Source organism: Pantherophis guttatus, chromosome 4, assembly GCF_059756535.1.
Source record: "Pantherophis guttatus breed Tessera chromosome 4, ASM5975653v1, whole genome shotgun sequence".
NCBI classification, from domain to species: Eukaryota; Metazoa; Chordata; class Lepidosauria; order Squamata; family Colubridae; genus Pantherophis; species Pantherophis guttatus.
The window spans coordinates 51,608,616-51,635,509 of record NC_142066.1 but is presented as its reverse complement, the minus strand read 5'-3'; the positions used below and the strand labels follow the sequence as shown (position 1 = coordinate 51,635,509).

The 26,894-nt window shown below is 39.8% G+C and overlaps 1 protein-coding gene and 1 long non-coding RNA gene across 3 annotated transcripts in view; both read left to right on the top strand.

Annotated features, from left to right (window-relative positions):
• Window positions 1-1,195: 1,195 nt before the first annotated feature.
• The window catches only part of RARA (retinoic acid receptor alpha), a 204,794-nt gene continuing 179,095 nt past the window's right edge, over window positions 1,196-26,894 (top strand). The window contains exon 1 of one of the 2 annotated variants that reach the window (XM_034415766.3): window positions 1,196-1,405. The gene's annotated coding sequence lies outside the window, so the exon portion shown is untranslated. Of the gene's footprint in view, window positions 1,406-23,942; window positions 24,252-26,894 lie in introns of those variants that run through there. The other variant, XM_060691649.2, reaches the window with a different exon arrangement.
• On the top strand, window positions 12,405-16,309 carry LOC148114096 (uncharacterized). Its single transcript, XR_015734331.1, has 2 exons — window positions 12,405-12,630; window positions 15,674-16,309. It is a non-coding gene; the product is annotated as an uncharacterized LOC148114096 (long non-coding RNA).

The following is a 26,894-nucleotide window of genomic DNA, read 5'->3' as shown; positions in this document are numbered from 1 at the left end:
TTCCTGCTGTTGGATCTCCTAAAATGAAGAAGATTCTTTACATGTCAGAGAAACATATTTCCTGAAATACCAGGGGAAAATACTTGCTTGTCAGATCCACCAATCTTTTCAGGAACATATGGTTCCAACATTGAACTAAGCCATTCCCTCCACATGACTTGGTATGTATGGAAGATGAGGGTAAATGTACTGATTGTAACAATTCCTTACACTGCTTGCACACTGAGCAGCAAAATGTTGGAATGGAGCAATGATGTTTAATTACATGGTTAACTAAAACAGCTGAAATTTTTTGATAGTAAAATGGTATAAATTATAAAAGTGTATTCCATTAATTATATGATTTACAAATTATTTTTATACAAGTTACAAAGCTGTATGCCCTACTTTAGAACATATGTTCCCTCTTCTACAAGAGGGGAGAAAGGGAAAAGCTTCCGGCATGAACATTGCATCCCACAGAGACATAATATAAAATCATGTTCAAAACAACTCCTTTGCTTACAGGCAAAGGAGTTGCTGGAAGAAATATAGTTGTTGGTAGTTGTGGAGTCATGTCTGACCCATCGCGATCCCATGGACAACTTTCCTCCAGGCCTTCCTGTTCTCTACCATCCTCTGGAGTCCATTTAAGCTCACTCCTACCGCTTCAGTGACTCCATCCAGCCACCTAATTCTCTGTTGTCCCCTTCTTTTGCCCTCAATCTTTCCCAGCATTAGGCTCTTCTCCAGTGAGTCCTTCCTTCTCATTAGGTGGCCAAAGTATTTGAAGAAATATAGTACTTACTGTAATTATGAAATGGATAACAATCCTAGACCATGTTTTTGCTTTAAACCTATCCTATGGATCACTTTTGAGATAGCTGAAATCTAAGAGCTCTTGTGTTTACATTTCTATAATTTTTATTTTCTGGTGGAAGTAGTATATAACACCACAAGCTGACTTATAAAAACTGTGATTTTACCTGCACGAGCGTTTCAGTGATGATCAAGAGCCTCTCCAAGGGGGGGTGGGGAAACTCATGTCCTGCTTGCTTGGCAAATAGGTCGCAGGACGGTTTCATCAGCTTTCCTGTATTGATTTCCAACGCCAATTTGTGGCAGCAAACTTTGTACTTTCCTCCCGCCGCATCCCTCTTCTTTTTCCCAAGTGACCTTTGCTATGGAAAGAAAGTTCCAAAACAAACCCAGAGTAGGGTCATTACCTGCTTTGTGGCGGCTGTGCGAAAGCCAAGACTGGCGTAGAAGGGTATTAGGACCCAGTGGGAGCGGGATTTCGCTTGCCGCTTAGCAGACAGTCCATACCCTAAGCGAGACAGAGGGGGAATCCTGTTTTCCACCAAGAAGGGCTTCCCCGAGGATCTGAAGAGTCCCGGCTCCCTTGGCAGCCCCCATCCTTTACCAGGTAAGCAGCCTATCATCTCTCTCTCTCTCTCTCCTTAGGGTACGTACACCATACTTAAATACAAGCATTTACACTGGATAGAAAGAGAATGCCTTGTCGCTTCTCGTTTAATAAGACCCTCCCCCCCCGTCTGATCTTCGCTTCCTCTCCCTTAAGGGGTTTCCAGCTAGCAGATGCTCCTGCCGACGTAAGTGCCTCTGCCCACCAGAAAGTTGTGCGTGGGAAGAGGATGATTGGGTTCGTGGGTTCCACGGCTTGTGTAACACTCGTAAAATCTCTATAAGATTCTTAGCCCTCCCCATTTGTCAGGGAATGTCAGCCTAGAGGTGGTTTGCAAAGTTGGGACGGGCTTGGCATACCGTCGGATCAAGTTTAGGTGGGTTTGTTCCCCCCCCACACACACATACCATTCCCTCTCCGATTTCTTGCAGTAGCTGATACCGAGGGCAAATATATATATACTGGGGATAGGTTAGCATGGTTGAACCTAATAGGCTCAGGCAGCTGAGGTCAGAGTTTAATGAAGAACAACTTGGGACCAGCAACAGTAAGCTGAATCTCAATACTGTAATGGGATAATTGTATAAATGTCTCTTCTATATTCTTTGAGGAACAGCAGGCTTCACATTTGTTTTTTTTAAATAGTTTAAAGTGATTACTTCCATTTTATGGATGCAGTAATTCAAGACAAGGCGACACATGGAGTTGATTGCATGGGGTAGGGTATCCTCATCCAGGTTTTTTAGGCCTTTGCAACTTCGGAAGCATTTCTGGGTCAAGACTGGATTCAAAGTTCAGTTCTAAAAAAAGAATGTTGGTACTACTTTGCTTATTTGCCACCATTCTTTGTAGGTCTTTTGCAAGACAGCACAAATGTCTAAACTATCCTGAACAAATTGTACAATAAAATTTATCTGAATAATGGTTAGCGTTTGTTTTTTTGTTTTTTGTTTTTTTTTAGAGTAAAATAGCTGGAAGAATGATATATGTAAGAAGTGGGAGTTATACTTCACTCTCAATTGTCAGGCTACTTCCTTCAAATCTCTAAGGAGGTGCTTCCAAAATTGGCATCATCTACTAACTAGGTATGCTGATCCTAGACAATCTCAAAGACTTCTATTGGTTCCTAACAGAAATAAAAGTAGATTTCTTCTGTTGATAGGTGAGAAATCAAGAGTAGTCTCAATGGAAGTAAAGTTCTTCCTTGCTTGGTTTGTGGGGAAAAACAACATTGCTTCATTTGACAAATTTTTATTTTTTCCAGAATTTGGTCCACAAGTCAGCTTCTTCTAACTAGGCATTTTTGGGTTATAGCTCTCATCAATGAGCCATGTTCATTCAAGATGATGGGAATCATAATTTAACCTCATTGGTGGTTATCAGAGTGGAAATGAAAGATATAGGATTCCCTCCTCTCAAATTAATATAAATAACTAAATACAGGTGTACCTTAAAATACATTTGATGAAGTCCATTAAGAGAAGTGAAAAACCTCAGGCCAATAGCTGTAGTAGTGCAAATACAGTCCTAGAATTAGGTTCGGATCATAGAGGATATGAGATTTAGGAAATAACAGCTGGGAAGAACTTTGCCTGAATTATACCATGATTATATGCAGAACAATTTGAAAGAGTTATTTTGGCTGAAGATGATGGTAGGTTACCACTGCATCTTAAAGATAACATGCTAACTGACTGCAATATTTTCTGCTACTCTTGTCTAGGTAGAGGAGAATCATTGTTCGATCCAAATCCTTACCAATTATTTCATTTTGCTAGAGGTTAAATGGAGGAAAAGTAGAGTGTATTGGTAATCACTACAGTTGTGGGTTGCCCCCGGTTCGGAACGGTTCTATAGAACTGGTAGTAAAACTGGTGGGAGGCTCTGCCCACTGACCCTAATGTCATCAGAAGTCATCTGCACATGTGCGGAAGCTTCTGCACATGCACAGAAGCAAGATGCACGAGCGAAGAGAGCACATATACGCGATACTGTTTCGCACCAGTAGTAAAGGTAAGTAGAACCCACCCCTGAATCATTGGGTTATTTATTGAACTTGATCTTTTACTTCAATGTAGAAAGGTTATTTTTCTGAATTTTGTGGCATTATTGCTTCACAACTACTTGCTTCACAGTAGAGCTAAAGGAGAGAGCTAAAGGAGTAGAGCTAAAGGAGAGAGCTAAAATTTAGCAGAGTTTAAAGAAGTGCTTGGTTTTTTTAATGTTAGTGGAAGAGAAACATCAACTTGTATGGTGATAATTGGCTATTTAAGAAAGAGTTCCTTCTTTACATTAATATCTGTTCTCATAGGGCACAGTTGGCTAATCTGAAAATTTAAGAGCTTTGTCAACCTCTGCTCTTCCACATGGTCCTACCTTCACTTGCCAGTAGCATCATTTAGGTTAATATCTGCATATATGGCACCTCTACTGGGCCAGCTGGACAGTCGATCTTCCTTCAATCTTTCTAGTGTGGAAGGAGAGGACATCTGAGGCTTTTAGCATTGTTGCAGGGATGCCTTAACTATCTACCTCTCAAGGGAAGGAATAAGCAATCAAGATTGGCTGAAAATAATGCACCCTTGTCAGGTGGAAACTGGGCTATTAAATTTGCTGGAGAAGCTGAGATTAAGTGAAAGATGGTTCTATATTCCCTAATGATCAAAGGTGTAATTGTTAAAGCTTGAGCTTAAATACTGTACCAGGTTTCAGTATGGAAGCCCATGAGGCCTCTGATTGCCTCAAACCTTGGTTTCTTCTTAAAGCTTGATATGAACAAACATATGGAATTATGTTTCTATAGTTTTGATGACACCATAGCTGTTGTGTTGAATATATTTTTGGTTGTCTTGAAGTAAATGGTACACTGAGAATAGACAAGCTTAACACAGTTAACACAGTTAACTGCTATGTCAGTTAAAGATTTAATAATTTTATTTGCATAACATGGGTATCTTTAATCTTGGTTGGGTATTTTGGGTTTAATGTATCGTATGAATCAATATAATTTACAATTCAATGCTATACAATGCAAATGTGCTAACTAATTGTATTACATGTAAACTTATACAGTTACAGCTTGAAACTAAAGATTTCTGTTTGATGGTAGGACAGATGCTGCAGATGTGCTTTGAAACCCTTCCTTGTGTTATTATATGTATAGCAACTGTGATATAGGGAGAAGGGAAAGAAAAGCTCACAGTAGTTTGAGAAATGTACTTGGTGCTTCCTACAATTTTTCTACTTCATGTATTTTGAAGCAGAAAACTGACTGCCTTCCCACCAAAAGGTGTGAAAAGCATTGTGTTCAAAGCTGTATGACATCTATGGTGGCTCATTCCTACATTAGGAACACTGACTGTGCTAATATTAAGTGATATGCTGGAATTTATCTTGAAGATGGGTCTAATTTCAGGGTGTAGCTGATTAGAAGATTTTTTTTTTTTTAGGCTTCCTTTCAATGACCAAATGTCTCCCATCTCTGCATTCTCAGTTGGGAGAGAGATGTTACGTATGTATGTGTATTAAAATGACATAAAATAGTGTGCAAGCATTCAAGTTCTTCAGAACTTACCTTCCAGATCTAACAATGTTCTGTAGCAGAATTATACAATTTGGGGGGGGGGGCGCAAAAGCAACTTTGTTTATATTTCAATTAAATTAACTTTGATTATGGCTGCTTTCTAGTTCATCATGTGTTTAATAATTTTCTTATTGTATCTCATTACCATCTTGTAGGTTCTATACAGGTATCTAAAAAGTTTTTTTTTTTTTTTTAAACAAGGACTTTAAAAAGCTTGGCTGTTCTTCTGCAGGGCATCTCAGTTCTTTCTACCAGTACTGAGCAGTATGGGAAATTTCCCTTGGGTACTAGCATTTCCATTCCATGGAAGGTCAAAACTCTTGGCCACTTTGGGAGAAAAAGTGGAGGAGGAGGGAATGGATGGCTTGTCCATTCTCCTCCTCCTCACTGCTTCTGGGTCTCTGTAGTTTCAATTGACCAGTTGAATCCTTGTGTGTGAATTAATCAGATCTGACAGCTGAAAAACACTTTGTTGGCTTTTAAGGACAGAAATTGGCAGCAGGGAGGGTGGAAGAGGCCATCTGGAAAAATGAGAAATACATGGAGTACAGATTGATCACTTGCTGTCCACTTGATTATAAACTGCAAAAATGCCAGAGACAGTCTAGAATAGTCTTCTCCAAGTGATGCCCTCCAGGTGTGTTGTATTTTAATTCTTATAATTCTCACTCAAGGATTTATAGAAGACATCTGGTCCACCTAAAAAGTCATCAGACTGGAAAAAGTTGATTTCAGTGCTAGGCTTTTCCAACAGAGGGTCCCCAGATGATGCAGTATTGCAGGCTAACTCTGCCCACAGCCTAGAGTTCGATCCTGACAGGGCTCAAGGTTGACTCAGGCTTTCATCCTTCCGAGGTTGATAAAATGAGGACCCAGATTATTGGTGGCAAAATGCCAATGTTGTAAACCATGGGTGTCAAACTCAATCACATCAAGTGACATATCATGACTTTTTTTGCCTTTGTGGAGCTGGGGTGGACATGGCCTGAATGTGACGTATCTGGCCCGTGGGCTGCCAGTTTGACAGGCCTGTTGTAAACTGCCCAGAGAGTACTGTAAATTTAAGACTAAGTGCTATTGCTATATCGAAGTGAAGCGAGCGCGGCCCCATTGCAAACCAGTAGTAAAGGTAAGTAGAACCCACCCCTGGATAGGTTATAGGCAATCAAATGCAAACACTTTATAGAAAACACATTGTGAAGAAAAGAAGATGGTGGGTGTGTCATAGTACAAAGAGAGTTCTGGGAATATTAAGTTTGTTAGATATATACTCTGAAATGTCAGTTGTTTATTACTATAATATGCCTGCCCAGCACACATGTTGAGAAAAAGCTGCACAGAAGTTGCTGCTCTTTGCTTTATGTTCTGTGTTTGCAATGTTGGGATGAGAGAAAGTACAGACACTGGCACTTGCAGGCATGGGCAATGTGAAAAGGGACCTAAAATGTTGAGTACTGAAATGTTGGCTGGACTTCTGACTTGGGGGAGGAATTGTTTCCTAGCAGTGGTTTGTGTTTACACATTTTTAGAAATGACTTTTAATTTCACTGAGGGCATCTGTGAAGGGGCAGGAGCCTGAAGAAGGCGAAAAGGTTTGCTGTGATAAGGCAGAATTGCCACTGGATGCCGCTGTTGCTAAGGGTAAGAGGGAACTGTTTTAGGGTAGGGATTCTGGGGGTGGGCATATGTATCTGACACAGACTGATGCAGCTGGATTTTAAAGTAGATCCATGGATTATCTCCTCATTCCCCATTTTTTTTTTAAAGAGGAACATTGGCCAGATGTATTCCAGTGGTCATAATAATTTTTAAAAACAAAAATTAATTTGTTTTTGTTGTTATTTTTCTGCTTTGTCTATGACTGCCTAGAACAAAGAAAAACTGCAATTTGCTATGTTCCAGTAAATATAGTTCACTGTAGATTTCGGATACATCCCTTTGGAAGGGTTCCCACACTACGTTAGCCTCAGCTAAAATAGAGTTGAAGTACTTCTGTGGCTCAGTCCCTCAAGGCAATCCAGCCATTGATTTCATAAATTGTACAATCTGGCTATTACATTAGGATATAATATGATTCATTTGTTTGGACATAGCATGTTATCTGAACCCAGCAACTGTGTTTTGTTGATCTGTTTAGTGTGTTGCATGGACTCAGTCTTTGTGTCTCATTAGTGTTCCTTCGTTGCAATGTTGGCTTCCACTGTGTGGCTACAGCCTCCTCGGGTCATCCTGGACTCAAACTTGGGCCCAGCTCTCCTGGCCTGGAGTCTCAGCACCACCACCCCTCCCTTCCCGCCAGCTAGCCTCTCTGTCTTGCTGACCTTTCTCCAACTTGGCAGTGAGTGAAAGTTGTGGCTTGGAGCCTGATTGGGAGGGAAACTTGGGGAGGGGGGAGAATTCCCAGCCCAGAGTTAACTAGTTGCTATCCATAAAGCCCTTTTCAGACCATCTTAAAATCAGCAAAACCTTGCTTTCTAGGAATGGGGGAGGGGTAGGATTCTGCTCCCTCCTATCAAAACTCACTAGCAGACACAAAAGCCTTGCTAGCTCTAGGAACATTTTGTTGTTCATCCATTTGCACCTTTGTCTAATTCCAGAAATGCAAGCTTTCATTCTAACTCAGGAGACTAGATTTGCCTTCCAGAAGTTTTACACTGAGACTCCTTCCTTTGGTGCTGTGCCTCGTAATCCTGACATTCCAATTCTCAGAAACTATTTTAGCAATGCCATGGGTATACTCCAGATATACTGTTTGTCAGATGACATTCTTACCTAAAGCTCCCTGCTGCTTTTCTAAAGAGTAGCAAAATTGTGGTTCTTTTATTCTTTGTTGCCCTTAAACTCCCCCCCCCTCTGAAGCTACAGAGAGAACCCAGAAGTTATTGCTCTTCCGTGTCTCATAGGCTGAGCTACATTCAGTCTACTCCTAAGCGGATAACATCCCCTAGTGGCTATTAATAGTACACAGTCCCCAACGTGTGTGCATTACGTGCTTGACAGACTAAGAGGTGAGCAAGGAGGAAAGGAAATACATGCCAGGTTCAGATCAGGATTCTGGCCTCTTCAGGGAATGGGTTGTATGCCAACTGCTTGGCACATCCCACCATTCCCTCTTGCTGCTATGGAGACTGGCTTTGCCCTGGGGAATCCCTGCACAAAACTGCATCGACTAGAAGGGGGATTATGGGCAAAAACTGAAGGAGAGGACACATAATATATATGCTATACTTTTCTTAACACTTACCGTACTTGGATATAAGTAAGTCTAGAGTTTCTGCCATCATTTGGGATAACAATAGATCTCGATGAAGAGGCAGCTGAACTGGAAGTCCCACCCAAATATACAGTGGAAGGATTGATTTGGAAGTGGTCAGCATTAACAATGCTGGTAAAAGCAAGGCCAGTCCTAAGTGAGACTGAGGGAAGCAGTGACCTCAGCTGTGTATACAATCCTCTGGTAGTTTGCTAGCCTTCTTTGCAGAGCAAGGCATCCTGCCTCCAGTATTAAAGCCAGCTTCTCCTTATGCTGTGAAGTGTGACACCATCATGTATATAGAATAACTTAGGGACTAAGGCAGAAATCTGGAGAAGGAGGTGCTAAGTTGAAAAAAAAAGATGATGTCATTCTGAGAAGCCCTACAATTGGTACTCTACTTTCTGTGAAGAAATCCTAGTGATTGTGTTGCCATACATGGAATGGTTGTAGATGCTTTCTTTCAAGACAGATTGTCTTAGGAAAAGAAAGGCACTTTCTCTCTCATTCTTTTTAGGTACAATACAAAGCTACAAATCCCGATCTTTACATCTAACACCATTCAAAGTACCTGGAAGCAAGTTATCCATCCTTCTTCAGGTGAACCTGAACCGAGGTTTTGTTCTGAATATGTCCCCATCCAAAGTGAGAGGGCTAAAAATAAGACACTGCCTCTTTTCTGAAGCAATACCTTGATTATGGAACATTTTCTCTTGAGACATTTTGTAGTGCTTCCCTTTTTACCTTTGAGGTGTCAGATCTTTTCTTAGCTGAAGCTGTTGGTGAGCTGTTTAATGGACAATTAGTCATCCTGGGTATTTGAGCTGAGGTTTACTGTGTGGCTGCAAGACTTTATTGTTCCCTGTGCTCTTTGTACCAAACTGTTTAGAGTCTTTGAGTAGCCTTCCTTTGAAGTAGACCAAAGAATGTATGGTTTTGAACATTGTAAGACTGACTTTGAAACAGAATTGGGCACAAATGATGAACATATTATTGCTAAGTTGTATAAACTTTATTGAAATTTGAAACAGAAGAACAGCTGAAATAATGTATGATAGAGTGGGCTGAAAAATTTGGTTACAATACACAGATGGAACAATGGAAAAATATGTGCTAAAAGCACTGAAATTTACATTATTTTACAATCGTAAAGAGATTTTTTATAAAATTATATGTGTCACCAGAGAAATTGCCTGGAATATATATATATAACCACTTCCAATTTATGTTGGAAATGTGAGCAACAAGAAAGGACATTTTATCATGTTTCATGAATGTGTAAAAAAGCTAAAAAAAAAAGGATTCAAATTCGTACACTGATTTTAAACAATGTACAACTGAAACCAGAGGTTTTTCTTTCTTTTGGGATTGAGCTGGAAAAAAATCTAAAAACCAAGAATATTTTATAACTTTAGCAAGATTATTGTATGCACAAAGATGGAAAGATTTGGCACTGCCCACAATGGAGGAATGGTTGCTGAAGATGATGGGACTTGCTGAGATGGCTAAATTGACTTCTTTGATGAGACAAAAGATAATATCTGCATTTATTGCTGACTTGAAAGCCCTTATAGACTTTTTATGTGAAACAGAAGAAAAGAGTGATTTATGGTTTTGATGATTGGATAGAACAGATTATAGATAGAAGACAGCTATGTTGTAACCATAGATTAAGAGGTAAATCTATGATTGTACTGCTGTGACAAAGATTAGAAATCATTTTTTCTTTTATTTTTTTGCCTTTCTTGCACTTTTAGATTTATTTTTTGACTTTTACTTCTTGTTCTTTATGTTGGTTCATACTAGTTTTAATCTTCTTTTGTAAAAATATTTTATAAAATTATATTTTGAAAATAAGGGAGAAGTATTTTTTTTTAAATTTGATTTATATGCCGCCCTTCTCCGGAGACTCAGGGCGGCTTACAATGCTTTAAGCAATAGCCTTCATACTTTTGTATATTTATACAAAGTCAGCTTATTGCCACCACAAACTGGGTCCTCAATTTACCTACCTTAGAAAGGATGGAAGGCTGAGTCAACCTTGAGCCTGGTGAGATTTGAATTTACAGTAATTGCAGACAGCTGGTGTTAATCACAATGCTATCAGTCTGCTGAGCCACCAGGCCCTTTTAAACTAAACAATTAACTAAGGTACTCTATAAAAGAAAACTCAAGTTGTAGTAACATAAAATGCCCTCTTAAAACACATGATCTCCTTAGCTGCTGCTGCTGCTATAATCTGATTTGCTTTCTGCATATTATTCTCCATATCTTTGTCTTCCCAACAGATTGGATACCTCTATAGGTTTGTGACCTGTTCAGCCTCACTTCTTCAGTCTGTTCTGCAGAGCTGGCTCAAGACAGCATGCTATCAGAGCCAAAAACCATGGGCAGAAACTGACATCAACACTGAAAAGGGAACAATGTTCTCTATTACCCCAGAAAGTAGAAGGCTAATTTAGGGTGTGCAGAGTTGCCTTATGGCGGATGGAACCCCATATTGGGACTCCACAACAGTAATACTTTATTCAATTCTCCTCAACATTTTTTTCCTGAAGTAGTTGCCCTAGTCATAACTAATTGTGCTCCAGAACTGCCTGCATCAAGCAATAGTGAAAGCAAAGTATTTTGAAATAGTGAAAACAAAATATACATTTCATTATATATAGAACTCGTTTAAATTCTCTTAATCACAACCTTCCTTGCAATGACCTGTGGGGTCAATGGCCACTTTACAAAAGATGAGAAAGTGTGATTAGAAAGTAGCAAAGATCATGTGACTAACAATTATCAGGGTTTTAGTGTAAATTCATCCTCCTTATTTATTTTAAGATTTGCTGACTTAACACACTCATTTCTTTTATGACTTAGATGTGAACTTTGCATTATTTTGCCATTTTTTGGGGTCTTTCTTCTTGAATCTTATCTACAGTATTTTTTTTGTGTTGAGTCAGCTCAACCCTTCCAAATTAAGAAGGTTCTATCCATTTTCTCTTCCTTTATTATTGACTAAACCTTAGTTCCCCCTCCCCCGCACTATCCCAAGAAAGTATTTATTGTCTAGACAGGACCCAGAGATATTGAATCCGACATATGGCCTGGGCAGCTTCCCTAAACTGATGCCCTCCAGATGTTTTGGGATAATACATAGTTGGAGGGCACAGGTTGGACAATTCCTGCTGAGGCCTGGAATGTTTCTCCCAAATCTTCCTCAGCAACAGTGATTCTCTCTAAATTCAAATTGTCAAGAGATAGTGGGTTGCAGATTAAAATAAGTGGAGCAAAATCAAGAAAAAGATATCTTAGATATCATGAGAAAATGAAGCAGATTACTGAATCAGACCTGGCAAGCTTTTTAGTTTGCTGCTTCCCAAATTCAACCCACTGGGCCCTGTTTCCAGACAGTGTTGACTCCCTACTCCAAAATATAGATTTCATTTTTGGTATGGTTGATGACAGAACTCTGAATATCTGCCTCATACCTATAACCCATTTCTATCTCATTCTTTTTTCTCCCAAAGCCAGGAAGAGAATCTTGGAGTTTTTGTTTTGAATTTAATTTGGCTAACCCTTCCCTCCTTTTTCTTTTTAATTTACCCCTTTAACATTTAGAATGGGCCTATCTCTCAATAGGAATCGAAAGCTTGGGAAGCTGTAGGCAGCATCACTAGGCAGTGCTCCTCTGCTCAGCCAGAGTGCTTGGGACAGAGGAAAGTGTGTGTGTGTGTGTGTGTGTGTGTGTGTGTGTGTGTGTGTGTGTGTGTGTGTGTTGTGGTGATGTGCTTTTGTATTGCAAAGGGAGACTTTCTTTGTGGCCTGGCCTGGTGCAGGCTAACTGACCGCAGGGGAATTCATCTTCCCGCCATCCCTTCCGCTCCCATTTCTGCCGCAGTGCGTGAAGAATCGATGGCGCAAATTGATTCACTCCCGCTGGCGGCGGAAACCACCCCCTCCCTCAGGAACCGTTAATCAATTCCCTCACCAGAAGCTTATAAACAACTGCTCCCTGGAGTCTGTTGGGGGTTGGGAGTGTGATGGGGAGGGAGGGGGGTAAAGGCTGCAGAGCAGAGACACCCAGACCCTCATCCCTGCCTACCGCCCCCCCTTGCTTAAGGGCTTCAGAAGCAGAAGCTTCCCTGGTGGACCTATGTTGGGATGATGGGGCATACCCATCCTGAGATTAATTTAGCCAGGATGGTAGGCTGTGCAGGAAAGGAGCTGTCAATTATTTCAAGGATGGGACACATTGATTTAAGGCAGTGGAACAGAAATGGGTACTTGATGAATGACAAGCCAGTTTGTGGTTTTTATCCCAAGGAAAATTATCTCCAAGGTGGCATTTTGTGGAATGGAGCTTAGAAAGGCAAGGGGAATTGGCATCTGTGTTAGGTAAGAAGCAGTCAATTAGCAAACTACTGTTTTCTCTTCTGAAGCTTGAAGGGGTTCTGGAAGCTCCTGCATAGTTTCAGATCTTGATCTCCGTAAAAGCCAGGCCAAAATCTAGAGTTTGTCTCAAGTGCTGGTAGCTCTGCAAAAGTGCCGAGAAGCCATATACTGTGCATGTTACAGTGGCTATACTTATACCCAAGACACATATTTCAAACTCTGGTTTTGATTTGTAAATGCCTTGCCTCTCTACTCCCTCTTAGTCATGTGAGAATTCCAGTCACCACTTCTATGACTGTCTTTAGCTGACAGGGACAGAAAATGCCTGCCTCTTCCTTTTAAAAATAGTTGGTAGGCCACACAGTGATCATAGGCCTCCAGCTTCTATACTGGTGATGCTGCCCTGCTGAGATCATAGCTTTGCCAATTTCTAGCAGTGATTGCTAGGAATCACTAGCACTATAAACCTCTTGAGAGGCTGTTAGTAGGCAGCTATGGTTCAGTATCCCCAACTAGCAAAATTTGGCTAGGCCAGTTAGAAGTAGGGCCTGTACATGCTGGTGAGACAGTACGACACAATTTTAACCTGCTCCCTTCTTTAGACATATTCCAAAACCATTTGATATAATCTTATAAAAATAAAAGCTTTTATTTTCATTCTAAAATAATATTTTCTATACTATTTTCAATAATATAGAATACACAGAGGCTGGGACTTCTTTGCCAAGATATCTTCATGATAAAACCATATGTGGTTTTATGCACTGAATATTTATTGACCTATCGAGATATAGCTGAATGGAGTGGAAAATCACTAGTCTTATGAGATACCTCCAGTGATTTTATGAGATTCTTTCTAACTGATGATTACATGAAGTGGATTTTAGTCCATGTAAACTTTTGCCATAATCCAGTAAATAGCGGTGCCTTTTAAGGTCATGAAAACAGCCATTGCTCTGGAACCTGACTGTTTTGGACTTTTCCTCTTCAGCAATTATTATTACTTCTACCAATGCATAAGGAACCCTGAGATTACAGTCTATAAAAGCAAGTAAATTATGGAAGCACAAATCTCTTTAGCCCTATGCAGGCATTTTGCTTCAGTGCTTCAGCAGGGATGGAGTTTGAGAATGCATGCTGGAGAGAGTGAAGATTGAAAATAATTTTAGATGGAAGCTCTGTTGAAAAATGTAAAGATGCTCTGAAGTAGAATGTGACTTTTGGTAACTTCATGGTTCCAATCATGTAGGTTTCTTGAAAACAGTATCTGGGTTTGCCATTGCCCCTTTTCTGAATGTTTTGACCTCCCAATCTATTTTACTACATTTGATCTCCTGGGTGATATTCCAATCCAGTAGTAACAAGATTTAACTTTCTTTGGCTTCTGAGCCCAGCCAGAAGAATTTCTCTACTGTGATAAAAATTTATTGGCCATGATTGAGTATTTATATTTTATGTCCATTGATCTTACAAATCCTTTGGGATACTTGTACTCATTGTATGACAGTCTTCAAAGCAGTCAGTATTATGGGGATGTTGAGGAGAGATGTGTACACTTCTACTTTTCCTCCTTCACTTAATTTTTCTTTGGTTTTAAGTGAATGCTTTCATAAAACTTTAATTAACTCTAATCTTACAAGCTATGTTAGAGGAAAGCCTGAGCCAGAAACTCCTTTTAAGTGATCTTCCTCAACCTAATATCCTTTAGAAATCTCTGTATGACAACACTTGCCCATGGTGGGCAGGATATTCTGGCAGCTGCTGTCCTAGCACATCTGGAGGACACCAAGCTTCAGAATATTATTTGTATTTCTGATTGGCACTAGAAAATTTCACAAGATTTGGATATTGGTAATTAATTAATTCTGTAAATAAAATGCAAGAATATATATTACAAGAATGATCTCATTCTTACGTTTTTTCTCTTCATAATTGTATTGCTGCAATCTATGATGGCTCCCAGCATATACCCCACTAATTTTTATCCAGATCAGGCTGGAGGCCTTTTCCCATCAACTTGCAAAGAATTACTCCATACTGTTTCTCTCTAATCTTTCTGTAGGTCATAAATCCCTTATAGGGACCCAGTTTCGCAGTCACTATGGTACCATCATCAAGTTAATGATCCTGGCTATATTGTGTTGTATTCAGTTGTGGCTTCTCCTTGTCCTATTTGCTCTGTATGGAGGTATCTCAGCTTCTCCTCACACAGCCCCAATTTCCAGAGTGCGTCCTCTTTTCTCCCGCCTCTGCCTGTCCTGTCTTCCCCAACCTGTCCTCCCCTGCCCTTTCCTTATGTAAACTGCATGTGGCGATGTCACCAGCACGGCCCAGATTTCTTCTGACAAGCAAAGCCTTTTCCACACGGCTGGGCTTCTCTGTTGCTGGAGGAGCAATGCTGGGGAAAAGGGTCCCCAAATTCACCTCCTCAGTAAGGGAGAACCTATTCTCCACTTGATTTCTGGAAGATTTCTGGGAAGAGCACATTATATAAGATTGGCATGCTGAAACAATAGATTGATTTGTTTTCTTATTATAAAAGAGTAATACTTGGATACAAGAAGTAGATAAAGATTGGACTGCAGTTAGAGATCCAAAAAAATGAGATGATTCTCTCCCCATATTGCAATGATGATGCATGATTCTTTGATTCTGTATGTATATCTTCTATAGTCAGAATCAGTTTTATGTAGTGATTAAGGCATCAGATTAGAAACTGGGAGTTTTAATATCAGCTTGGGCACAAAACCAGATGGTTGACCTTGAGCTTGTCACATTCTCTCTACTCTAGGAAAAGGGCAATGGCAAACCATTCCTGAAAAACCTTGCCGAAAAAAATGCAGGGACTTGTCCAGGCAGTCTCCGAAAATCAAACACGATTGAACAGAATGAAATGAAGGAGGGGGCTTACATTTCTCTGCATGTTTCTCCCAGCTGTGCTAAGGGTATCTAGGGGTGGATGTGAAGTACGTTTTGAAGTTCTCTCACATACACATGAACACTCACACTTATATGTTTACTCCTTGTCCCTGCAAATCTCTTCCAGCTGGATGAATTGTATTTGGGCCCCAGATGGAGCCAGGAGTGCCAGTTGCTGATGGACATCCATAGACAAGCCTCCTCTGCTGCCTGGTGGAAAAATCAGAGAAATAATTATGTTTGGGGTTTAAGTGTCCCTGAACACCTCCCCTTCTGGAAGAACAGGTCCTTTCAACCAGCCATGAAGACACAACTGCCGTTCCTTGTTCTTATTGTGGTGGAAAAGCAACCTATTTTGGGAATTGCTCCTGTCTGAGAGATGGCTGAATCTAGAGTGTTTCCCAGTTTCCAGGGATCAGTCCCACAGAAGAGAACAAATAAGCATCCATAGCCAAATCTAACTTGTTGAAGTTAGGGAAAAGGGCATTACATCTAATGTATGGTGGGAGGGTTTATATCCTAGAACTGTCATATCTTTCACTTTTAAAGAAAGGAAGATAGTGTTACTTCTCTTTGCATAAACATTACTATAGCAGAGAAATCACTGATTAAGTCCAGCAATTGCATAGTTCCAGTGAATTCCATAAAAGTGGTATGTAGTGAGATGAAATTAAGTTCTTGTCCAGGCATTCAATTGTAACACACAATACATTATAGTTAGCATATTTTGAAGGATGTCTATTACAATATATTTTGCTCCTTACTTTTGTTTCTGTCAGTTTTGTGATCACAGAGATTCATTTGCCCAGAATTATTTATGGTAAGTTTGAGAAAGGGCAAAAGTATGCACAGGTGGCAAATCTTGGACTAGCCTTGGCTTCTGACACTTGGTATGGATGGATGGGTTTAAAGAAGAAGGCTTTATTGCAGAAAGAACAGAACGTATCTATTTCTGCTTACCTGCTATATTTATTTAGAATTGCTTTCTTCACTTCCCCAATCTGAGTTCACTTTTCCTCCTTAATTTCCTAGGAACCGGTGGAATAAATGTGGAAGGCTTAGGATTTCATTCAACATACTTTTTCAGCCAGGCAAAAAAGGGCTCTGAGTTTTCAAAAAAGTTTAGCAACTTTACACAGGAATTTGAATTCTATAGTTTTTTTGTTTTTTATTTATTTACATTATTTTAAAAAATACTTAACATATGGTAATTGAAGAAGAGAAAAAGGCAACATATTATTCTATTATTCTATCAAAACAGTAAGACAATCTATAAAACTATTTTGTATCAATTTGGCATTTTAAAAACTACTACTAGAATCAGGTTAAGGATTAAGACACATTAAAACTACATTAATATGAATAAGTAAAAATGATAAGGATTTACAGGAATTTCTGGCTAATTTAAAATATTCCTTCTTAATTTTAGTCATATTAGACAAAATTGGGTATTTCAAAATCTTATGCTAAGACAAACCCAAACTTTGGATGTGGCTGAAGTCCACAGGAATCTGAATTCTAGAACAATATAGCAGCTCTTCTTTTTATATCCAAATAAATCAGTATTTAGAAAATAGATTGCAGAATACTGTGTGCTTAATTAGGAATAGCTAATATTGGGCTTGTCAGCAGTAGCACAGATAATGCTCCCCTCCCCAAATGGCCAAACCAATAACCAAGTAAAAGTTATATATAGTCATGTTTCCATCCTGGTAAGTTTTAGTGCTACCCATTCACTGTTTTATAAGTTGTACATAGGAATGGTAGGAAGATATACCCAATATGGTTTCCAGATGTATCCTGACTAAGATTCCCAGACCTCATAACCATGTTGACTGAGAAAGATTTTGGGCGAACAGGCATGGAAGTTTTACTTAATTGGAAGGTATTTGATTTTTCTTTTAGATGCTAGCGGATGAATACTAATTGTTGTGACTTTTATTTGCAAAAGTGCCATAAATAAATAACTGGATGTATTTTTATGCACCTCTTGACCATGGGGAGTGAAAAATCAAATAAGTCTATCAAGAGATAACTACGGTAATTCCTATTAATGGAATTTATGAATTCTCAGGAATAAAAGCAGCACTTTGGTCTTCTTGAAATTAGAGTGTATGATTAAGGGTAAGGGTGGCATGACTTATATTTCTGCTTTCAGTGAGGAAGCTGGCCATGAGCCAGGAAACCAGGGTGCCTTCTTCTTAAATTCCAGATGGTTCTTTTCTCTCTTAGGGGGCATGAAGAAGACAAACTGTTCTTCTATGCCAGCCAGTTTGTGGGGGAAAGAATCCAACTTTTAAAATTAATATTACTCAATTTTTATTGTTTTCAGTTCAAAGTTTTGGGACAATTAGTTGAATATGTATACATGGGCTTTTTAAAAGCAAGATTCTTTGCAATCTGGATGGGGCGGAATAAGCTGTTGGTGGGGGAGTTTTCATTCCGGAGAGCTGCTCTTCAGCCAGCTGCCCTCTGCCTAGGCCCCTTTGCTAGCTTCAAAGAGTCCCAAAGGCTTTCTGCTTTGTAGGAAAGATAAATCTGCTGCTCTCTCCCAGCTTGGCTGGGACCAGTCTTGAAGGCTGGGCTCCATCAAGATTGACAGCCAGCTTGCCGGGATGGGATAGGGTGAAGGGCAAGCAGGATTTTTTAATTTGCAGGGGGAAGAATATTCTCCCTCCCTCCCTCCCTCCCTCCCTCCCTCCCTCTCTCTCTCTCTCTCTCTCTCTCTCTCTCTCTGAAAAATTGGTCAGTCTGGTGGGCTGAGATTTTGGTCAACATCCAGGAAAATAATTAAACCATTTGAAAGGGTTCAAATTAAAGTCAGGCAATTCAGCAGTGGACATGAGAAACATGTCTTGGGTTTAATTCATTATCATTTGGCAGACAATACACTACATGAGGAATGGGTTTTTGAGGAATTGTCTATGTAGCCTATCAGCCTTAGAAGGTTTTTTGGGAGAGTTGAAATGATGATTTGAGGAGGTTTTAAAGAAGCCAGATGGAAATTGTCTATTCATGTTTTTTTATTAGATAAATTAATATTATTAATTTCTTGCTGTGGAGAAGAAATCGCAGTGTAAAGAGCATTATAAGAGATGGTCGTTGAAGCAGTTAGTATTTTTTTATTGTGGAATACCAACTGTAGGATTCACTGTTTTGTCGTAATACATTTGCATAACTCTCATCCTAGTGTGTTTTTCTTTCAGCAACATATTAAAACAGATACTTCTCTGAAATCAGTTGGGATATGTCAGTTTAGGAATTCTGATTTAAAAAAACTGACCTGCAAAATGTTTTCGATTATCTGATTGTTTAAATAATTCTTGTTAAATGGTACCAGGAAAGTGCTCTCAAAAGGAAGTTAAAACATAGGTTTTAAAAAGAGGGATAGATTTTGAAGAAATTGCAGGCTACATTCTAGGCAAGTTAGGAATAAAAACTCAAAGTCCTGATTTAAAATTGTGTATTGTTCAAGCATGTTAGTGCCCAGTACTCCCAACATTGGTTATAGCAAAACCTTTATTAATGACAATTGTCTGAAGCCTCCTTGGATTGGAGATGAGTTGCTTCCCCACAGCGACTCTGAACCCAAGGCTGACTGTTGTGCCATCCATGTGATAAACTCAGTGGCCTTCCACAAATGCCAATTGTTTTCTTGGTCCCTCAGGCTGAGTGGCTAATATGCAGGAGACAATTGGATTCTGAGTTAGCTAAACAAGAGAAGCAAATACTGTTTACTACAAACACCATGGATGATAATTGTATTGATCCCGCTCATTTCTCCATGGAACAGAAATAGGAGACAAAATAAGGCCCTGGTTCGGAGTTGGATCCCAAAGAAGAGGAAGACATGGTATGTCCTGAAATTGCTCTGTGACAAAAACAAAGCAAGGACAAATGTTAAAAAGGAAATGTGGGTTATTTCCATTAGGTAAAAGATCTTTCATGCTCCATGCATGATCTTTTGACAACAGGGCAGAAATTGTTTGTAATTGCCTTCTTCCAGAATACTTTTGTAAAAATTTAAAATCTGGTTTATAATTCTGGGAATTCCTGGTGGTTTCTTCTCCAAATCATTAACCAGGTCTGACCCTGTCATTAAATGTCAAATGCTAAAATTAAGCAATCAGGTTGGAAGAATCTTCTTTTGTAGCTGTTAAACATATAGCCAAAGAGGGAATTTATTATTTACTGATTTACTCACCAAATTTATGCAGCTACCCATCTCATGAATAAATGATTCTGCATGGTGTACAGTAAAACATGGATTATTGCTTTCTCTTGATTCGCTCAACACCAATTTTGTGTAAGTTTTGTGCTCTTCTGGCTAAAATATTTGATTCCACATTGATTCTCACTATATTGTTTGAAACTTATTACTCTAGAGCTAAATTTCTATCCAGCATTAGATAAAAAGTAAGGAAAATAAAGATCTTAGTACTCAGTCCCCTTAACTCATACACAGTTCATTGCCATTTCATTGCCCTGATGGAACCCCTGATGAAAATTCCCTCCACACAACACAGTCCCTGAAATCTTGTAAAAACTTTGATGATCCTCATTAAATTGCATGTCTTGATGCCTAGAAACTTTTGTCGGGCATCAAGAGATATATCAAGATTGGACTAAGTGGAGAGGGGAAGTTTATGCTTTACATCTCCTCAGTCTCAGATCTGTTCCTTGTCTCTTTCTGGCAATTAATACAAATGAAGAACAAGTTTGCCAAGGTGAAATGCAGCCATTGCCTCTGTGTACATGTGTGTATATGTGTGTTTTTGAGAGGCCAGATGGAGAGTTGGTTGGGACAAGATATTACACATCATATAGTTCTCTTCTATTTCAGGTAAGGAGAACCAGGTCTACCTCTTAAATCAATCCAATTGCAAGTATTTTGATTGCAATTATTTTCCCTATTTATATACAGTACAATGCAAAATGTGTGTGTCTATGGGGCTGGGGAAGAAATAACACAGTCAGTCAGTGGTGAAATGCATTTACCTTCGCTACCGGTTTGGAAATGTGAACGTGCAGCTCTTCTGCACATGCAGAGTCTTCTGCACATGCGCAGAGGGTCAAAAACGGGACGTAATGACATCCTAGTGGGTGGGCGGAGCCTCTCACGGCCAGCCCTATCGGTTTGCGCAAGCCGGATAGATCTGGCCGGATTTCACCACTGCTTTCAGTTCAGATTGTGAAGACCTATTCAGATCTGAATTTTGGTAGGTTAGGAAAGACTGACCTGTAGAATCTTATTAATTGTTGAATTTCAGATGATGTATCTCATATAACCTCCGCAAAACTGCTGGAAGATAGAAATACTTAATTCTTTTAAACCAAGACTTATTGCTCCAGGGTTCATTGCTGCAATCCATTTCTTCGTGAGTTACTAATTTGGGAAGCAAGTTTTCAGATTGGAAACAATGAGTCTGAAACAGTGACTCACACAGAGATATAGCAGGTATTATTTCTGTTAGAAAGCAATTCCATTTCATTTCTTTGTTGGGCATGAGTGAATGATGCAGAAAAAGATTTGAAAAATTCTTGGCCCTAGTATAAGTGGATTAGAGGAAATTAAGATTTACCATCCTTTTCATGGCAGATACCATGAATAAAATTTTGGGGAATTTAAGAATTGCAGCAGGCAAAATAATAAGTGAATTTCAGACTTGCACCAGAGCTGGAATTTATTTTTACTTATTATTAAATGTCATGGTTTGAAGTGGGATCTGTTTTCTAAAGTCTCATCAGGCTGGACCTAGCCAATTTTGTTTGTGCTTGGCAGAGAAGCAGAATCCAGCATGGTTAGGTTTAGAATGGACACCACCAACGAATGGGAAGTAAAATCAAACATTCTGTGTGAGGGCAGCACAAGCCACTTCCATACTTGTGTCAGAAAAATTACCTGACTTTATTAAGCTTTATTACTTAACTTTTCTTTAGAAAAAGAAGCTGCATGGTTTGGCATCTTGAGTATAGCCAGACCTAATAAATACTGCGATGTACCTAATTGTGAGCTTTGGGTTGCTTCTCAATACACTGAATTTAAAAAAAAAAAAAACTTTAATTTATACTCTGGATGTTGTCCCATTAAACAATCACCTATTCCAATCCTGTTTAGCTTTTTGAGATTAGTTAAAATCAGAAATCAATAAAAATGGAAATTTTATTGATAACCGTATGTCTTCTAGCTATTTCTGCTTCAATGTTCTGATGGTAAATTACTGGATTGTATTTTTTGGGAACCTCTAGATAGTGAATAATTTTCAAAAGTCTGTCCCAAATTAAGGCAGCATTCTGATGTATCTATTAATTTATACAAATGTATTCCTCTTCATGTCTAATCTAAATTAAGATGTAGAAAGGAATTTAGCATACCCCCAGTGTTTTACACATTTAGCCTCAAATAAATTCCATCAAATTTATTGGGATTTATTTCTAAATAGAGATTGTATAGAATGATACTTCCTCATGAAACATAAATAATTACATAAAAATCATATTCCAAGCCTAATCAGTCCATTTTTCCTATTGGTGCTCTCTAGATAATAGAGCCTTCAATTATCAGAATTTTGGAACACATCTAGAGACAACAGATTGGCAAAGGCTGCCATAATCTTTGGCATGGCAACTCTATGACTGTTTTTCCATGTATCGTATAACACAGTAGTTCTCAAAGGGTGGCCTGGGCCCAAGATCCTTTCAAAGAGTCTGTAAGATCAAATACATATACAGTGCATTTTAAATTTGCTCAGTTTTATTTCTAATACAGTAAACATTGATGGACATAACTCACATAAACATAAGCTCTTTGGGCTTCTCAATTATTTATAAGAACATAAAGGAGTTCTGAGGTCAAACTGCTTGAGAATCATTGGAGTAACAAAACATTTTAAAATTATTTATTGAATTACCAATCATAAAACTATGCTGGGAAAAAAGGATAAAGGTTTCCATTTAACAATGAATGATTGGGGAAACCATACTGAATTCAGAATGAAATCAAGAACTGAATCTTGAATTCCAATTCTGTGTTTTGGGACAGCCCTGCATCAGATGGTGTGTGTGTGTGTGTGTGGGGGAGTTAAGACAAGCTCCCAAAGGAGCTACTCTTCCTCTTTTCTCCTCCTTTGCAAATATGATCATCACCCATCACTGTTTCTTTCCATCTGTCTTAATACTTCTAAGCTGCAATGGTATTTACTAAAGGGGGCAACTTCCCCAAAGCCCTGGTGCAGCTTCTAAAGACCACCAAGCTTACCAAGAAACTGTAATTTTAAAGTCTGCAAGTTATCTTGCAACACTTTTCTGGTGGGGCAATATAGATAGATAAAGCACTATGTACCCGCTCCCTCCATCATATGAAAAGCAGGGTAGAAATCAAGTACACGTAACAAAGAAAAGATTTTAAAATAGGACGGGAGAGTGATATTAACAGTGCATGATTTTAATTACCTATACATTAAATCAAATACATTTTTCCTAGGTTTTTTTTGTGAGTGTGGGGTATAGCGTGGCTCCCAGCACACCAGAAAAAGCCAAGTCACCTTTGCCTGAAAAACAAAATTGTGCTAGATGAAGGCTTTCAAAAACAGTGAACTGATTTGAATACAATAGGATTTATTTCTAAACATCTATGGATTGGAGCCCACTTTTCATGATGCTCCCCATAACCCAGCACAGTCTTTAAGCTGACAGTAAACTAGGCCTGTGGTGTGATTCTTCCCATGTTGCAGGAGACAAAGGCTTGTTGAGAACCACACAAGGAGTCTGTGATGGAGAACCGGATAAGGGAATTTCAGAGTTGCAACTCCGTTTCTTATTGCAAGCATCAACTTTTGGCCCTGGCATCCTCCTGTGCAGAAACGCCTTGCTATTTTCTCAGGAGCGGCACCATCACCTTTTACCATGCGCACACAGACAGAGAGTAAAAGTGATGCTCCCGAGGGTTATCTTAGCCCGGGACGACCTGAACGGAATACCAGACGAAGCAGAATTTCTCGAATAATAGCAATACGTACGTCGGGGTGAGGAAAAATCTCAATTTGCTTTCAATGGAAATTGCAGGATGCTCTATGCAGGGTTGCATTCTAAGCGGGGCTGACTCTCAACTAAGTGCCCGTTGAGGCTTTACAAGCCGGGGTCATTGAAATGCGTGAGTGCTGTCCCCGACAAGGAGGACCGAAAGTTTCCCTTGCCCAGTTCCACTAAAGGCAGAGGCTTCAAAGGGTTACTTCTGTAACGACCGAGGGTAAAGCGTTCCCCGTTCTTTTCCTCGTTCCGACCACCCCCCCTCCCCTCCTCCACGACCCTCGCAGCAGCATCTATTGGCTGGGAAAAGGGAAATGGGCGTGGCTTGGCCCACCTCCGTCTCCTCGCTCATTCTCTCTGTCTCGCTTCCCCCCCCCGCCCCTCCCGAACTCGGTTCCAGTGTAAAGTTTCACCGAAGCACATGACTGGCTTTAATGGCTGCTGAGCACTGGGGCGCGCGCGCTGGCCAGCGCAACGTTGCGTTCCCTCCTCCTCTCCTCCCCTCCGTCCCACTCGGGTCAGGCAGCCGTTCGGTGTGACTTTGCAGAGCTGGGACCCCCAGAGCGTGTGCTTCTTGTCTTCGTGAAGACGAGGCTGGTTTTTGGGGAAGAGGGGGTGTTGGCGAGAGTTTTGTGCATGCCCTAGTAACTCGAGAGGGAGAGGGACCTGCTTTCCAGGTAAGAGTTTTGGTTACCTGCGGCTCTTCCTTTTGCAGACTTTGTTCTGGATATGTGTTTGGAAGGCAACGGGAGAAAGGGAGACGTATCTTTATTTTTCTTCGTTCCCTAATTTAACGGCTGGAGGGGGAAAGTCTCTGTCGTTTTTGTCTTGTTTTGTTCCTTCCGATCGAAGTCTAGGATTACATAGCAGCCCCCCATCCCTTTTCCTCCTTCCCCGCTCTCTGTTTGTGCCCCATAGAGTACCTGTTTGAAGTTGAATGGGGTTGCTTTTCTTTCCCCCTCAGTGTCCCTATCCCCCCAATTTCGTTAATAGTCTTTTACATCTACACTGAGAGATTGTAGATTTCTGAAAGATCTTTCTGGGGGATTTTGCAATTGCTGATAGTTTCCTGAAGTTGTAATTACTCTTCAGACCTATTTTGGTGAATATAGCTGTTCAGAGGTAATATTACACGTTCCAGTTTGTGGCACGGTGAAGGTTGCATTATTTTATTTGTTCCAGTTTTCCACTCCCTACTTTTTGGGCAGTTTCCTAATAAATCTTAACTGTTGCTTTCAGTCGTCCTATTCAGCTGTCATGGGGCTGCCCTCCCTCCCCCCCCCCGTCTGCTGCAAGGGTTAATCGGGCCAACTGTAGATGGGGATTTTGTCCTGTAGAATCTGATATTCTTGTCATCAGGCACCTCTGTCCTTCCTTTGGCCTGTTGGCCTCTTCACTGTTCTTGGAGAAAATTTTTGGTGTGTGAGTATGATGGGATTCTCTCAGCAGGGAGACATCCCAACATTTGAGTTGCTGGTTTGTCCTGATCTCTCTGCTCATTAAGTGGCAACTTTATAGTGGCAGCCACATTTGAGGATAAATTTGAACTCAGTGGGAGTGAATCCGGAGTAGGCATAGACAGGACTACACCGCAAATCTTTTGACAATATCTCCACAGAGTGAAAGAAAGCACTCGGAGGAGAGGGAGACTCCCTTTTTCTTTTCTTTGACCAATTCCCAAAGTTTCTTTCCTTTCAGATCTTGAAAGAAATTGCTGATTTGTTTTCCAGTGCCACGTGTGGGTGTGGCTGGCAATTCTGCTGCTTCTAAATGAAGTTTTGTACTTCATATTATTGGCAAGAGAATTCCGGATCCTCCCCCTCCCCATTATACTTCTGTGCAAAGGTTCTGTTTATGTGATTCCTTCTCCTTCACATTTAAAATTCGAAATGCTGTAGAAATACCTCTGGTTGTGCCACTTCTCTGATACAAAGTTTTTGGCCTTTGTAGGAAACCTTGGAGTCAAAATAAAAGACAGAGCCAGTGATGTCTGTCTTGCCAAACTACCAGTGGTTGGTCGACCCGTGGGTGGAAAAACAAGACCATGGCTTAGCTTTCAAGAGGATGTTTCCAACTTGGTCTGTGTTTTTGCAGTGTCTGAGCAGGCTTGTGGGTGTGAAATTGGAGCCGTGGCTCTCACATATTTTTTCATGCCCAGGTTTCAGAATTGGGATATCTAGTCCTGTGGGGTTTTGGACTAGGCAGCAGTTTGGATACTGATTTTTTTTTTGCATGTCTAGCACTAAGATGTGGTATTATGCCTGACCAAGTTCCACAGGTGGCTTGCATGGCAGCTGTGAAATGGGTTTAACACTTAGGGAAAAAATAGGTTGGCAGCTAAATCCCACTTAAGATGGTCAGCAGCTGTGTGGAAGCAAGGATGGTTACCAGTCTCAGCTTGTATTAGAAAAAAGAACTCTTAACTTGTGATCGGGTGCTTTGCTGTCAGTCATAAAAGGTAAATCTGTAAAGAGGGAAGCAGTCATCCATTTAGAGAAATTAACAGCTGGTTTGACTTCAGACATCAGGCAGGAAGGGAAAGAGCAGGTCTGGGATATGTATGCATCTGTGTTTGGATCTGTGTTTAATTCTCCCAGCTTTACAACTTTGTTCAGTTTGGATAGTTGAGGTCCTTAGCTGAAAAGAACTCTTGAATGGTATGAAGATGGAGTTTTTTACATGGCTTTCTTATTATAGAATATTAATAATAGTGATGGGAATCCTTACAGTTTACAGTATGTAGCATGATCACAAACTGCTTCAAGTTCAATGTCTTAATATTCTTACATATTGCAAGTAAGGGTGGGAAACAGAATATTTCTGCTTGTATACAGGGTTTGTGGCTAAGGAGAGAGTTGGACCAGAGATCTTGATGTTCTTAATTTATAGAAGTAGTTCAATTTTTATTTTTATTTTTAAATTTTTAAAGCATTCCAGGTTTTATTTTTCTGGCAATTTGAAAGCACCAGAACAGTTTAAGATGTAAGTGATATGCAGACAGTGAATAAGTAGCATATTTCTAGATTACACACATTTCTTCTCTTTTTTAAAATCCAGTTTTATCAATTATGTATCTTTACTTTTAAAATATCAAGGGAGTTTCACAATTTTTAAACTTAATTTTATAATGTATATTACATGAGACCCTTCAGAATAATTAACCTGGTGCAATTATTAACTTTCTATCTAACAACCAATGTCTCTGACAATCGTGAATATGCAAGATTTCAAATCATATTTGGGAAGCAAGTGCCTTTAAAACAAGTTCTTTTTCATAATTTCTGCTAGGATTGTAAAAGAAGTCTGCTCCTCGTGTGGCC